The sequence below is a fragment of the Sinocyclocheilus rhinocerous genome, unplaced genomic scaffold (assembly GCF_001515625.1).
Source record: "Sinocyclocheilus rhinocerous isolate Xijiao unplaced genomic scaffold, SAMN03320098_v1.1 scaffold3595, whole genome shotgun sequence".
NCBI lineage: Eukaryota > Metazoa > Chordata > Actinopteri > Cypriniformes > Cyprinidae > Sinocyclocheilus > Sinocyclocheilus rhinocerous.
Genome location: NW_015664998.1, coordinates 14106 through 30814, shown reverse-complemented (window position 1 = coordinate 30814; position 16709 = coordinate 14106).

Below are 16709 nucleotides of genomic sequence, written 5' to 3'. Positions count from 1 at the left end.
TTTTAAATGCACTTAAGCATTAAATTTTTTTGTTTGTTTGTTTTGCAATTTGACGCTGCTTGAATTATGACAGTGTTTTAGTTATTTTTAAAATAAATTATTACTTTTATTTAATAAGGATGTATTAAATCTATTAAAAGTGACAGTAAAGACATTTATAATGTTACAAAAGATTGCAAATTGTTGCTGTTCTATTCATCAAGGAATCCTGAAAAAATTACCATGGTTTCCACAAAAGAATTAAGCAACAAAACTGTTTTCAACATTGAAAATAATAAGAAATGTTTCCTGAGCACCGACTATATTAGAATATATTCAGAAAGATCATGTGACACTAAAGACTGGATTTTAAATTGTATACTATTTTACAATATTACTATTTTTGCTGTATTTTTGATCAAATAAAGGCAACCTTGGTGAGCCTTCTTTCAAAAGCATAAAAATTTCTTTCTGAAGAATATACCAGTAAAGTAAACACACTGGACACACACATACGGTGACACGTTTGCACAGTACCAAAATAAATTTCATCCTAATTTTCACTAAGTGAACAGACTCCTCCAAACAGGAACAAACAAAACAAAATCTTTCAATGATGCTGCTTTCATAAGCGGTGCAGACCAGAAGACCAGTCACTTAGAGACAATAATTCATTAAAGCACACACAATAAATCCACAAATTCCTGATCCGATGAAAGAAGATGTTTGTGATTATGTATAGTTTATATCAGTACAGAACCAGCAGTGGTGATTTAGTAAGCAAGCCAGGGGCTTATTCAATAAGTATGTGTACAATATGGACTCTTTTTGAAATTATTACCTTTAATGATGGCTACATGCTTCCAATCAGGCAGTTTTAAAGCAAATCATCTGCCTGAACTTGGCACTTGGATGGGAACCCCACCCCCACTCACTCTGTCAATATGATCTAACGGGATTCTGACATTATGAAGACTTATAGGAAGAGTCGAGCACATAATATATAACTGAACAAGCACAACTACAGTCTTAAACAATGAAACACACAGAGGACTGATCTATAATCTCTAAAAACTCTCACGTGTAGTCTAGCACTTAATGTTGACAAACACATGAGGGCGCACATTTGGGAAAGAAGAGACGGTGGTGTGATCTTTGGAAAGAATCCATGCACATGTAACATGTTAATGAAAAGGAAATATTCATATTAAGGGAAAACAAACTATTGAGAAAGTGCTCATTAGACCTTATTAATAAATGCCAGTGCTGGTAATTAGCGAAAGGACCTTGAAGCCTCTGTTTCTTTTCTTTTCTTTTTACTGCTTCTTTTTGTGTTTGTTTATTTGTGTTTTTTTTGTTGTTGTTGTTTTTTTTTAAAGTTGATTCCGTGCCGTTCCCCCGCTTTCAGTGCTGACCTGATCTCTCCGCCCCTCCACTTCCTCTATGGACGCAGCCCCATCCTTTCATCCACATGCTGCCGACCCACTCTTCCCTAATCCCAGTGCCCAGAGGAGGGCTGCTGGGCCAGTCGCTCTCCCTCTGCAGAGAGTCCAGGCTCTGGCTCTCTTGCTATCCTTCTACCGATGATTCTCTCCATCCACCCTTCTCAATCAATGGCCCAGAGGCTTAGACCCACTTCCTCCTAAACTAGGAAGTTTGTAGCTGACTGACACGCTCCATATGCGCTGAAACTTCTGCGGGTTTACACATTTTCATAAACAATTCATGTTTAGCGAGATTATTTAATTTTTTGCTTTGTAAACAAATTGTGATTTTGTATATTTTGTGATAATTGTATATTTCTTCAATGAAATAATTCTTATTGAAATTGGATAATACAATTTTGAAGAATTAATGAAGTGGTGTCATTGTAATAAAAACCATTTAATTAAAAATTATAGTAACACTTTAGTAAAAGGACCAGTTCTCACCATTAACTAGTTGCTTATACATTAGCATGCATATTACTAGCATATTGGCTGTTTATTAGTACTTATAAAGCACATATTCTGCACGACCATATTCTACATCCTTAATCCTACCCAATACCTAAACTTAACAGCTACCTATTACTAACTATAACTATAAGCAGTAATTCGGAGTTTACTGAGGCAAACGTCGTAGTTAATAGTTAATTAATAGCAAGAATTGGACCTTAAAATAAAGTGTGACCAATTATATAATAGAGAAGAGAAAAATGTTTATTAATACTATTACTATTACTACTACTACTGCTAAATATTAATATAAATGAAAAGGCAAAAAGTAATAATAATAATAAACAATAACAACAATAATAAAATCTATAATAATAATAATACAATTTAAAACTTAGTTCTAAATTTGCTGATTAACTTATATAATTATATAGTTGTATATTTTATAGAATTATACTATAATTATGACTTCTGAATGCACACTGATTTCATAAAGATGATTACAACTCTGACTCATTCATTTGATTTCTGTGCTTTATAATACTGTATATTCATCTTTTTATTTTGCTATGACTCTTTTGCTCGGCTCTTTTAAAGCATCACCTTGTGCATCTTTTTTAATGTAATATTCACTTTGTATTCAGGTGGTATTAAAATAAGGTTACAAGTGATGAACGATCAACATAAACACTGTTGGTTGAATCAAAACAGAAGCAAATATTAATCCAACCCAGAATATGCCTATATGATTATTGCAAAGCTGCAAAATACCCTCTGGTTGACCAATTAAAATAAACGACAAATAAAATAAATTCAAAATGATCCTTGGTTTATGTCCACAAACAGGAATTTACTGGCACAAACTTCACTTGTATTTCTTCCTTACATCTCTGGCCATTTAATTATTCACTATATGCCTGAATAAATGAACATGAAAAACACTCTCAGATGACTTTAAAAAAGTAATAGCTACTGTAATTGCTACTTAAAGAAAGTTTTTTCTTCCCTTTCTAATTTTTTGTATTGTACCATCTGACTTGTTCTTCTTTCATGTCACTTCATTACATTTAATTTATTAATGTCCAATACTTAATGTGCCAAAAATGTCAGATTCAAAGCTGTGAAAAATGGGGCACTTTTTTTCTGCTGATAAGGAGAGGCTCAAGCTGTTTGGAGCCTGTTGTTTTGGCTCATGGGGCTGAGAAAGAGAGGAGAGGGGAACAGAGGAGGGTGCAGTATCTGTCACACACACGCACACACACACAAACAGGCAGAAAGACAAACCCATCACGCCAAAGGACACGATTTCAGACCAGCTCACGTAAAAACACAACACATCTCTGGCTCCAGATGCTAGTTTGAAAGTTTGCTGGTTTCAGAGTGGCCAGACTGAGGCCTCATCAGTAGCTTTCTACTGAGAATAGTACAACTTTCCGATGAATAAAAGATCCGAAACATAAATAAAACTGAAACAATCATCTAAGTGAATTGTGAAGAAGGGTTGGGTACATTTCCACTAACACACATTAAGGGTGACGGCAGTCATTATGCAATAAATCAACACTAACAAACACCCTCCATGGAACCCAGCTGAAACTCCCCCTCATTAATCGACTGGCTCTCAGGGTTTGTCCTTGACATCTGTCCATCTCTCATCGCCACTAATTGATCTCCTATCGATTATCTTTTGTTACTAACACATTCCAAAATGAGAGTTTCTCCACTACAACTGAGATAATAACATGCTACGGTTTAGATATCGCAGCTCTTTTTCAGGTATTGTAAAAATATTATATTTTTTTGTTGTTGTTGCTTGGTTGACTCATGGAGTAGTTAATTAAAGGCCTACTTTACATCCCTTTGATGTTGTCCTCTAAAACCCATTTATGCACATCTACAGCCATGAGAAGAACTTCTCTGTACAAATGAACATTATCTAATTCATTTAACATGCACAGATACACTGTGATGTGTTATTGTGATGTTTTTGTTTTCTTGTACAGTTCAGTCCTTTTCCTTCTGTGTGAGCCCAATGTTATGTCATTAAAATTAATTAAACTACAAATTAAAATCTTCAGTGTGCTAGCAATAGGAAGTGAAGAGGCTATAATCATTGTTAATCGCAGGGCAAAGAGCTCCCTCAGGGACACTGAGAACACAATGTCAGCTCCAGATATTAAGCATTTCAGGTAATAAAGAAGTGTGTTTGTGTGTGCATAAGTGAGAACGTGAGTGTGTGTGTGTCAAATTTTCAATAAGACATTAGCATAGGCTACATACCGTTAAAATATCAGGATACTCAGGTGTGAAATCTATGCTAGATGTTATTTAGATGTTACTTTTGTATCTGTTAAATTCCACTTTCACTTGTTCTGCAAATTAGTTACTTTTGTAGAGGGTCATTTATCCAACTACTTGTATACTGCAAATTTATTATTGAAAATTTTATTTAAACACTTCAAAATTAGCTTCAAAATACTTCCGTTTAATCATAATACCTTTTGCCTCAATTACAATTATGAATGTAGTACTAAAACCCACTGAAAAAGCTTCAAGTTTAACCTCAAGTGAACCAAAATCATCTGACAACTTGATATCCAAGTTGGCAAAATTGCAAAAATTACTTTTTCAATATTAGGAGCATTAGTATACGTTGGAAACGGAAAACCTATCAGTAATGTTTTGCTTTCCAGCAAAAGTGTACATATGAATTAGAAATGATGGCTGTATCATTTCCAGATAAACCAAGTAAACAAAATTTGGTAAAGTACATTGATCAATTAATGAAAAACATAAATATTCCAGCAAATTTAAAATACATTGCTACAAATAAAAACTGATTGTTCTTTTGTTGCAGGGCAAGTAATATTGTAAGTACTTGGCCCAACTTGACAACTTGAAAATGTCATTTTTGTTAAACTCTTCTAGTATTATCCATAGTATATACATACTGCAAAACATTTTTGTACATTTTCTGATGTATACTGCAAATTTATTATTGAAAATTTTATTTAAACACTTCAAAATTAGCTTCAAAATACCAGCATTATAAATCAAAATGAAGATGCATTGCTGAAGTTTTTCTGTTTTCATATTTTCTTTTATTTCCCTGAGTTATCCACAGACTAGAGTTGTCTGTCTCTGTAAAGACAAATACTTATAAAACACAGTCACTCAGCCGTCTCTAACATCTCACGCACACACACAAAAACTATCGTTACTATAGTAACGTCAGTGAAGCACTGAATGTTCAAGAGCCAATTTTGCGTGCCATTTGCCCATTTCATTAATTATATCTTTGTGCAGGAGAGTACAGAACAGCCCCCCTAAACACACACATACACACTCCCCTTCCCCCCAACACCCCCCTTTCCGCCGACCAAATCCTGTGCTATGGATGTAAGCCTGTCCTGTCATGGACAAACAGTAGCATTGTTTGGGGCAGCCGGTCCCAGCCTCCCCCCTCCCTTCAGCGAGTCCCAGGGCGCTGGCGGAGAGAGAAACAAAATGAGCGTCTTCTCTAATGAGCTGCTGCCTGTCAGCTACAGTTAGGCACTCAGCACAGAAACAGAGAGAGAGAGACAGAGACAGAGGCGGGTAAGGCCTCTTGTTAGGGGACGTTACACTGGCACACGTGTTGATACGTAGGCATGCTTTCTCATGAATTTTGCATCAGCCTATTTGAAGACACTCAAGACATACTCAGGGTCCAAAATTAACTTTTTGTTATACCTTCCAATGGTAAATGAATTGAGGAAATGCACTAGCCATGAAGCTGTCTATGTAAATGCGCAAACTTTTATCATTACAGATACATTCACTCTGCAAGAGAACTTGTATGACTTTGGCATCAACTCACTTAACTTGTGCAAGATAAGAAACCATGAATGTCAGATTATTGTTCTTGCAATTAAAAGTATTCATTATATTGTGATTTCATTTAAAGTTACCACAAAATTCCCCAAAATGTACTCACATTTGGTGCTTGGCGAGTTCATTTTAATTAAGCTGGAATACACTACATGACTTTTAAAATCTGAACAGATTTTAAAACACTAGAAATCATAAATTTGCTAACTTTGGAAATGGTTAGCAGAAAAAAAAACTGGGCATTATACACTAAACGACTGAGGATCACATTTTACCAGACTTTCAAGTTTCTCAGAACACAACTTATTAGCTCAGAAACGTGTTAAAATGTAAGGAGATGCATGACAAATAATAATTTAAAAATTATTCTAAAATTGGCTCAAAACATCAAAACAATATATGACTGATATATAGTCTAGCTTTGAAGGCTAAAAAATCAGAGTCTGTGCCCCTCACACAATACACAACTTTCTCTGACTTGCAGCAACTAGTATTAACTCAGTCAGACTGAAAATTGGAGCAAAAGTCATGTAAATTGAAAAAGTCCACAGTCATTTTTGTCATTCACAACTTCACAAGTTACAACTACAAGATCTTTCATCTTCAAGCTGATTAATTCAGTGTTGGGAAACAGTTGGGCACTTTTAAACTGCAGGTTGTTCAATGTTCCCTGTATACAAATTACAACTAAGAAACTCAAATACACCCTACTTGTGATTAACTACTAAATTAAACACAACGCAGAGCCTTGGATCTACTATTTTTTTTATAAGTTGATTTAGAGTTTCATGAACCATTTGAAACAAACCCTTTCATTGTAATGAATCACATTTCCAACACTACATTTGCGAGAGTGTAAAAAGCAGGTGGTTTAGAAAAGCGTGTTAAAAAAATTAAGAAAGAATAAAAAGTAGCTTGTTACTGGAAAAGCTAAATTGTTTTGAAAGCAAATGAACTACTGTACAGTCATGGAAAATGTATTAAAGTAACAGCGTCCCTATACTTGTCAGTTACTCCTCAACAATGTTAATACTATTAAACATTGTATTTTTGTACCACAAATATGTGAAACATGGCAATATTGCAAAATTGTTGCATCAGAAAAACTGTTGCATGACTGTAGTTTACGTGCTTTCAGTGGCGAAACTATAAAAGATATCAGATACTGACATACAACCTGCTCCTTCATTTACATGTGAGTAGACGTTGTAATCCTAGGGGAGCATTTAACTGATGCACTACAGGCTTCATAAATATCTTATGAAGGAAACTTTAATGCCATCAAGTACAATAGCTCAAGGTACTGTAGGAGAAAATCAGTTTCAGTATCACGGTCTGAAGAACTAACGAATACAAATGTGCCTGAAATAAAAGCTGCTGCTTTCATCATCAGTGTCTGCAAATGTTTAAGATCTACACAGCATATCAGAAACTGAGATGTGCAGATCAAGGCCGTGTCAGTCTTCACATATTCAACCAGGAAAGGCATATGCTTTATGCAAAGACTAAGCAATTAATGCTGAGTTAAAAATGTCATCAGAATCCAAACACATCCTCTGGTCTCACAAGGCTGTCTAATGTGTATCCTCACATGTGTGTGTGTGTGTGTGTGTGTGTTGGCTGGGGGTTCAGATGTATGGACATTATTTACAGTGGCTGGGTCCTGCTGGGCAGTACATATGTTTAGTACGTTTCATTCCCGCCATTATGAGAATGTGCAAAACGGCGCTCACACAATGACAGCCATCTGTCTGTCTTTGCTTTCAGTTGACAAGAGACGGTCAGTCACTGGAACAATCCATCTCTAAACAGATCAATAATCCAATGTCATGACAAATAAAACATGTTTTGACCAATCATCTCTCCAACTGATAACTTTTACATGTATTGCTCAATGCTCAACCAGACACAAAAATCTTAAATATTGGTTGCGGCGGAAATGGCGCAACAGCAAAGCCCTGATCGGGCCACCTTGAGGGTGTTAAAGGCTGACCAGCCATTTTTCAGTAATTGTGTTAAATAATTATGAGGCCAGATGATAAAAGAGCTTTCAATCAGCAGGAATACGAGCACAGATGTTTCATTAAAAAAGGCTCCCAGTAATACCGTATCTCTCATTCACTCATCATCTGCAACACACACGCAGAATTACATCTAAACCTTCTGTTCCCATACTAGAGGTTAGACATTACATTTTGAAGATGGCTTACGCAAACAGGGGAGGCTAAGGATGGCTTTAACATAGAGTGAACTGTAACACTTTAAGTTTAACCACTTAGAAATATGATTAACCTTGTACAGGGATGAAACCGCTATCCTTGAAGGATTTACAGGACAGTTTTTATAGGATGCATTAAAATTATCAAAAGTGAATCAAAATAAAACATTTATACATAAACACATGGTAACACTAAGAAAAAGAGCTTTCCCTCAATAAACTTCTAATTTGCTGCTTATTAATAGTTAGTAAGGTAGCTGTTAAATTTAGGTATTGGGTTGGGTTAAGGGATCTAAAATATGGTGGTACAGAATAAGGCATTAATATGTGCCTAATAAGTACTAATAAACAGTCAATATGCTAGTAATATGCATGCTAGTAAGCAACTAGTTCATAGTGAGAACTGGTCCCTAAAATAAGGTGTTACCAAGACATTTATAATGTTATAAAAAATATTTTAAATAAATGCTGTCCTTTTTATCTTTTTCTTTCATCAAAGAATTCTGAAAAGAATTGTATCATGGTTTCCACAAAAAAAAAATTACACAGCACAACTGTTTTCAACAGTGGTGACAATAAAAAAAGTTTCTTGAGTACCAAATCAACATATTAGAATGATTTCTGAAGAATCATGTGACACTGAAGACTGGAGTAATGGCTGCTGAAAATCAGTTTTGCCAGTTACTTACCAGTTATTTAAAACTGTAATACTATTTGACAAAATTATTATAATTTTACTGTATTTTTGATCAAATAAATGCAGTCTTGTTCAGTATAAGACATCTTATTGAAACATCTTATTGACTTTTATATAAATATAAATAAACATACTTACATAAGTATAATATTTAATTATATAGGATAAATAGCACAGAAAAACAGGAAATAATTTTAAAATATTTTTTTTGTCGGCTCGGTAAAGAAGAGGTGTAGCTTGCTCTGGTTTGCGATCACTTCAGTCACGATCAGTGCTGAACTAGAGTAGAAGAACTCAGTCTTATTTATCTTGAGTTATCAGATGTAAAAAGCTCATCTACTGTATATGAGATGAAAGCTGTCTGTATGAAAAGCTCTATCAAAAGAGACAGAGGCAGATGATGGACAGAGATATAGTCTCTAATGGCCGTGGATCACTGTAGAGTACAAAGAGACAATATAGTGAAACCTGAGAGTGATAGACAGGTTGCCATAGAAAGACCAGATGATGCTGTCACATCCTCCTCTCAGATTTGAGGGATATGCAGTATTAGTTGTGTCACAGTGACAGACTGAAAAAGAGAAAGGGCAAAGTTCAGAGTAGTTAAAAGAGCATGCTGTTGTTATTTTGACTAATAGATTTACCAGTTTATGTTTTTGAGGCATCATGGGTAATCAACAGAATGTTTGTGGATCCAAACTAATTCATTTTAATGGTTTTTTAATAACAAACAGGACAGAAATAACAAACTGACAATTGCTCCATAATATTCCCAATTATCATAACTGGGCATTTTAAATCATAAATACGTTTTTATGCAGTTTGTTTGCGTGCATTTGGAAAACACGCTAGCAAACAAAGGTTTATCAACATTCATTTGCATTTTGTCTAGACGCGACATCACATTTATCCTTTTGTTTTACATAAACAATGTATTGACCCAGTATCAGCAGGGGTAACATCCCCAAGTACAGTACATGAAACATTCTTTTGTCTTGGGGAAAACGACACACGTGGGAATTCTAAAAAACGTTTCCTGTATTTTTTCACATTTACAACCACAGAATGTGTAGAAATTGCATGTTGGCTGAATGTTGTTGTCCACCATGACTGTTGCATTGACCAGAGAAACTAGCAAGCTAATGAAGTCAAAGCAGGGGAGTGGTCAGACAACATGCCAAATAAATTCATTCTGACTTTGTTCATTAACAACGACAGCACCATTAGTGACACTACAGAATAAAACTGAATAAAAAAATGACAAATCTTACTTGTTAGGTATAAATTCTAAATGTTAACAATACTTTTACATTACTTATTTATCTTAGTGAAGGTAAATGTATTCATATTTTCTTTATTTTAGAATATCATAATCAAACTATTTTTATATTAAATAATATAAATACATATAAATATTGGATACTAATGGACCAGGCAACCGGTCCAAGCATTGCCACACACTTGTTTACTTGGCATCCCTTCAGCCAACAGTCCACACTACAGTTAGTGCTCTTTAAACTCAACACTTTACACAAATACAGAGCAATTAGGGCCCTAATGAGAGTGGGTAGATGGGGGAGGGGAGTGTTGGTGAGGGGCATGAGAGGGGATGGAGGTGAAGGGAGGACAGAGAGACAGAAATCTCTAGATGACAAAAATCAGACAAAAGGCTGTCTTATTCAGCACCAATAGCCCATTGCGTCATAACGACGCTCGCATGACGAGTCACTGGTAATCTTAAACACTTCATGGTGTGCTAATGCGATTTCATTTTTCTCACCAGTTACCTGGAATCGAGTGAAAGATCATTCTCATGACCAGGTCAGCCAATGTTCAACAGAATCAACATTAAGTGGAATCAGTGTTCAACAGAAACAGCGCTGAATTTAGGGAAAATCTGTGGAATGGATTTAAAATGGTAAAATGAGATAAACAGAACTGAGATTATTATTAGTAGCTAAAGTAAAAATTAAAGTATTTAATAAATAAACACGTGCAGGGCAGGGCATGTGTAAAACACTGGACTGTAAATGAAAGAAGGTCCACTTGACCCTTCATTAAGACCAGTCTTAAACTGTTACTGACCCTACCTTAGCAGTTGTTGCTATCCACCTTAGCTTTTTTTCTTTCCCTTTTGATCTTTTCTAATGTACTGTAAGTCTTTGGAGATTTTATAAGATTGGTGTGTTTTGTAAGATTTTTTTTCTTTTAAAAGAAATTAACTTTTTTCAGCAAGGACACAGTAAATTGATCAAATGTGACAGTAAAGACATTTATAAATGTTACAAAAGATTTTTATTTCAAATAAATACTGTTCTTTTGAACTTTTTAATCAAAGAATCCTGGGGGAAAAAATCATGGTTTCTACAAAAATATTAAGCAGCACAACATTGTGTAACAATAAGAAATGTCTTAAATTCTGAAAATTCAGCTTTGCCATCATAAGAATAAATTACATTTTAAAATATTTTAAAATAGAAAAGAGTTATTTTAAATGGTAAAAATATTTCACAATACAATTTTGTGATAATATTTTTTACTTTATTTTTCATCAATTTAATGCAGTCTTAATAAGCATAAGAGTCTTCTTTCAAAAACATTTAAAAAAAAACCTTACCAACCTTAAACTTTTGAATGGTAGTGCAATTTTACATTTTCTTGGAATAAAAACAGCTGATAAAATTGCTTGGTCACAGTTCATTCCAGCCCATGTGAGAACATCTTCATAGCACTTTATCAGCACATTATACTTAAAATCACAGAAATCTCTAGGTAATTTTGTTGGGATGTTCTGTAAAGCACGTCCGAGTTAGCAACCATAATCAAGGACGACAGAGCTTAACAAAGGGTCAGTTCTGTGGAAATCTGCAGGCAACGATTCCATGTGGGCCTGCTGACTACCCATAACACCACCCAAACCTGTGACACTTTCTCAAATGGAGAGGTCACACAGATGACCAAAGACCCAACCTAATGTCTGAATTTCACGGCTGCCCTTTTCTTGTGGGTTTCTGTTGGGTGGGTCCAGTGATGAAGTTGAGTGATTCTCTTTTATAGTTTTGGCAGGCTATTCACTGGCATTAAGAGCAGGAAGACCCACTCTTAATGAGCAGGTCACTGAAAGCCCTCTGAGTGATTAGCTCAATTAAGGCTCCTTCCCATCACTGAGGAGTGCCATGTCCAAATCAGTTTAAGCACAACATTTCTTCAATGCCAGCCCCCTATACAGCTATATCACACTCAGCATGGTAATTAAATTAATAATATGGTCAAATTGTTTTGTTTTACTTGGTGTTGTTCAGCTGGAACTTCAATTAGTTCAGTAGTCATTCAGTAGAAGAACTAGCAAACAAAACAAACAGCAAACACATTTCAGAAATGTATTAGACGCATATAGAGAGACAAATGTTTCTCTCCTCCTCTTGGTGAGTGGACATGGTTTGTCGTTTCACACAGACCTCCACTCCTCACACCTCCAGTCACAGCAAGACAGTTCTCTGTGTTCCTGCTGCCTGACTGTATCAGTGAGACAGCTCACTGCCAGAGATCTGAGCTACTTTTAACCATTTAAGCCACGTTTGGAAAAAATAATGTTCAAAGTGAGGAAACGAAGCCCCGTGTAAGCCTGGTCTTAACCTGTATTGGGTGATCCTAAATAAAATAATAATAAATAATAATATACAAATAAATAAATAAATATAAATAATAAATAAATACTGGCTGCATCATAAAAGTGGTCTGTGCAAATTGTGTACAATATTCAAAGTCATTTGAAGCTATACGATGAATGGAGTAAAATTAAAGTCATTATTCATTAAAATATCTCATTGGCATGTTCACAAGAGGTCATGAGAGAAGAATCAAGGATGGAGGATACAATGTAAAAATAAGATAAAACAAAGATTAGCAGAGTACGTTTTACAAGAAGATACGATTTTAGTCTTTCTACTTCAAAATTTCGCTTTTGATTTAATGTCGCTTGCCGTTTATTTGAAATTATTTGTGAAATTTAGTAGCAAGTCGCTTGCCGTTTATTTGAAATTATTTGTGAAATTTAGTAGCAAGTCAAAATTGTTTCAACGGTGTATAAGACTTGGAATATAGTGCATGAGTATTTACATGACTATTTGTACAGTATATTTTATGCTGATTTTGCACTTGAAAGCACTCCATAATTGTAACTGCATGGAAAAAGAGAAGAGTTACATTACTCAAAATTTGTCCTTTTGTGCACCACAGAAGAAAGAAAATCATATGGGTTTGGAACATCACAAATATGAGTAAATGATTGTCATTAAAGGGTGAACTGTCCCTTTAAGGGACATTAATCATCAAGGTCACCCTTGACCCTCACATTTTTATTTTCATACTTAGTATGCAGATGACAAGATACAGCACAAACATCTTCATGAATATATAAACATAAATTTTTAAGTATGGAACAAATTAGAATTCATAAATCCGGCACTGAAGGATAAGTCATGGCGCAATGTTTTGATTTATCATCGCCTTTTGACTTTGGAAGGAATTATGCCAATGAAATAAAACCAGCGACTTTGGCAAGGCCCCCCCCATAATCACTGAGACACAGCTCATGATTCCTCCATCTCATCATCCTAACACGTCTGTGGATCAGTATCCAATTATGTCCCAGGATGCAATGACATCTCTACATTCACGAATGTCCTCTGGGTCATCACTTTAGAAAGTCAAGCACTGCATTCCTCTCCCACTATCTGGCTTTTAAAGAAACAGACAATGAGGTTCATTTATGTCTTCAGAAAAGGGCAGTGTAACAGGACGAAATGTTTTGTGATGTTAGAAAGATCAATTGCTTTATAGAAGTTGTAAACTAATACTGATTCAATCCTGAATACTAATTCAAACCTGCAGTAATCTATACGCAGTGGTTTATGACAGGAGATAAAATTCAGGCCATTCACTGATTCAGTATGCAATAATACAGGTTTAAATGACACATTATAGTGACTAATTGGGCTGTATTGTGAAACAGGTAATCCCTAACTTTTTCTACAGGTGTTATTGTAAGATTAGAAGAAATTTGAGCAGCTTTAGCTCACTAGCAGAGCCAAACATTCTCTCAGTGTCACAAGACTGAATATGACCACAGATTAAATTACTTTAAGGGATAGTTTAACCAATAATGAAAATGTATCATTCATCATTTGCTGTACTCACAATTATGTTGTTCAAACCCATACGTACCCATATTCACTGTAAATGCACGGAACAAAACAAAATAAAATAATACAATTAAATATTAAAATTGAAAAATAAATATACGTTTTTTTTTTAACAATCACTAAATGTAACAATAATTAAATCTCTAAAAAATTATGTGAAATGTCACATCTAGTTTGCAGCAGTTACATTTAATGAACACGCCATTGAAAAGCACCCTTTGGCCTGTCATTTCCCAAGCAGGCCTCGCCACAATGGCCGGCCCGACGAAGCGAACAGAAATAGTATTTCGAATCATGCTGCCGTGGTCCGATGAACATCCCCGCTTCACACTCTGAGCAAAGAATGCGCAGTGATGTCACCGGGAGGCAGGGGTAAGTGAGAAATGCTGTGATTTAGGGACAGGACATGGTGGAGGGAGGGAGGAAGGGGATGAACAGTGGGAGCAGTGAGGGGGAAAGAGAGGGGGATGAGATGGGAATGAGAGAGGTCTCCGGGCTTCTGCTGCCACCGCCGTAATGGCCCAAACGAGGTGGAGGGGAGAGCAGTGGAGTGAAGCCAGGGGTGAGGCGGTGGTGACTCTGCTTCAACGCCATATGAGCTGGCAGCTTGTCACAACTCAACCCATCACACAAACGCAGACACAGACACATTCCCATTACCCTACACATCAGATCAGACCCACTTCCGCAGCCCTTACACGTTACCAGCACAAGGGTGATAAACACATCAGAATCAACCAGCATTCCTTGTCCACACCAAGCACCATCATCAGGCCAATGATAATCAGTTACACGCTCTCTAAAATGCTTGTTACAGCAATATTCATCATAATCTACTTGATCTTTTCTCTTACAATCAATCAGAACCATCTACTCCTCATTCTGTCTCTCTATTCATCCATCTATCTATCCGTCGATACATCTATCGATTCGTCTATCAATCTTTCATCTATCTATCCATCCATCCATCCATCTCTGTCTATCTGTCCATCCGTCTATTCATCAGTCTATCCATCCAGCTATCTGGCTTATAAACTTTTGAGTCAAGATTCATTGTTTGCCTGGACCAACTTTGCACTTTTCTAGTTAAAATTATGGTTTTATACTTTTCTCTTTTTTTAAATTCAGTTTCATTTTTTGTTATCTCAATTGAAATTCATGAATTGAATTGAAAAAAAAAAGGAATTCTCAGTTTAGTTTTGAATGGAGCACAACCCTGGTTGACAGACTGAGCCTTTATGCATGCATTTTCCTTGTCTTTCCTATGAATATTAAAGCAGATTAAAGACAGGTTGGTAAAAATAGCTGAATATGATTATTTTGTGGGCACCAGGGAAATAAGATGAGTCTGAAGTGATTATTTCATCTCTTTAAGTACATAAATTTTTAAACCGCATTTGAAGGATAAATTGAAATATTGGATATATACAAATGACAAACCATTTCAAGAAAACAACCATCTGAAACAGTGAAATGATTGTAACCAGTGTACAAAACCAATCTGTTTAAGTCACTGAAGCTTTTTCTTGTAAAATGACCGCGCTATAGAAAACCGTTTGGAACCAGTTTTTTACTTCATTCTCAGGCTTTTGGACCCCGCTGTACTGTATCATTCTGTTATAGTGAAGAAACATTTTGGAAATTCAGTACAGCTAATCTCAGAACTGCTATTGTTCAACATACTGACTGCCTCATGTACTGAACACCAACGACATGACCTTTAGGTCATCTCAAGCTTACCCATCTCTCTTCATCACAAACAAATAACAACACCTTTTCTACAATGTTGGCACACAAATGCAAGTGTTCTACCTCCAAAATAATAGATTGCATTATGTAAATTATATCTGAACAGTTATGAGAGGGTTATCAAATTCAGTCAGAAATATTCCAGAACATGTGCACAGACTTTTGACAGCGCATGAAGAGTTTGCAAAGGCAGAGGAGAAAGAGGAGGAAAAGAGGAGGAGGAGGATGAATAAAAAATGAAACAAAGAGAGGGGCAACATGTGGAAAGCAGATCTGATCTGGCGACATGTATATATTTCGCATTCGGCAAACAAACAAAAGGCTGGTAAATAGCAGGAGAGGAAATGCGTGGTTATCCGATGCCGCCGCTCTGCGCTCAGCCCGCACCTCCCGGCTAGGGTTTCCCTGGCAGACAAAGAGCCACCAGCGCATTCTGCCGGCCTGCCCATAAAAAGCTACACTGAAAAAGCCAACACCTCTTCCCTTCGGGGGCTCCACAAAACACTTTTGTTAGTCGATATTAAAACATGTTGCAATATCAGCCCTTGTCTCACAAAGGAAACTTTATCACATGCACAATGAGGTTGCTAGTTGGCTGGTTTTTAATATAGGGGCTAAGCACATCATCGGGGGAGAGGGTTGGTAAATTTGTGACTGTATGGTTAGTTGGAGTTAACTTAGAAGAAGCTCAGCTGTTATGGGACTGATAAAGGAACCATTCACCCAAAACTAAAATTCTGTCATTATTTGCTCACCCTCATGGTGTTCCAAAACTGTACAATTTCTTCTGTGGAACACATAAAGTATTTTAAAGGGGTCATATGATGTTGCTAAAAAGAACATTATTTGGTGTATTTGGTGTAATGAAATGTGTTTATGCAGTTTAAGGTTCAAAAAACACATTATTTTCCACATACTGTACATTATTGTTTCTCCTCTACGCCCCACCTTTTTGAAAGGCGTCGATTTTTACAAAGCTCATCGGTCTGAAAAGCGAGGTGTGCTCTGATTGGCCAAGCTATCCAGTGTGTTGTGATTGGCCAAATACCTCAAGC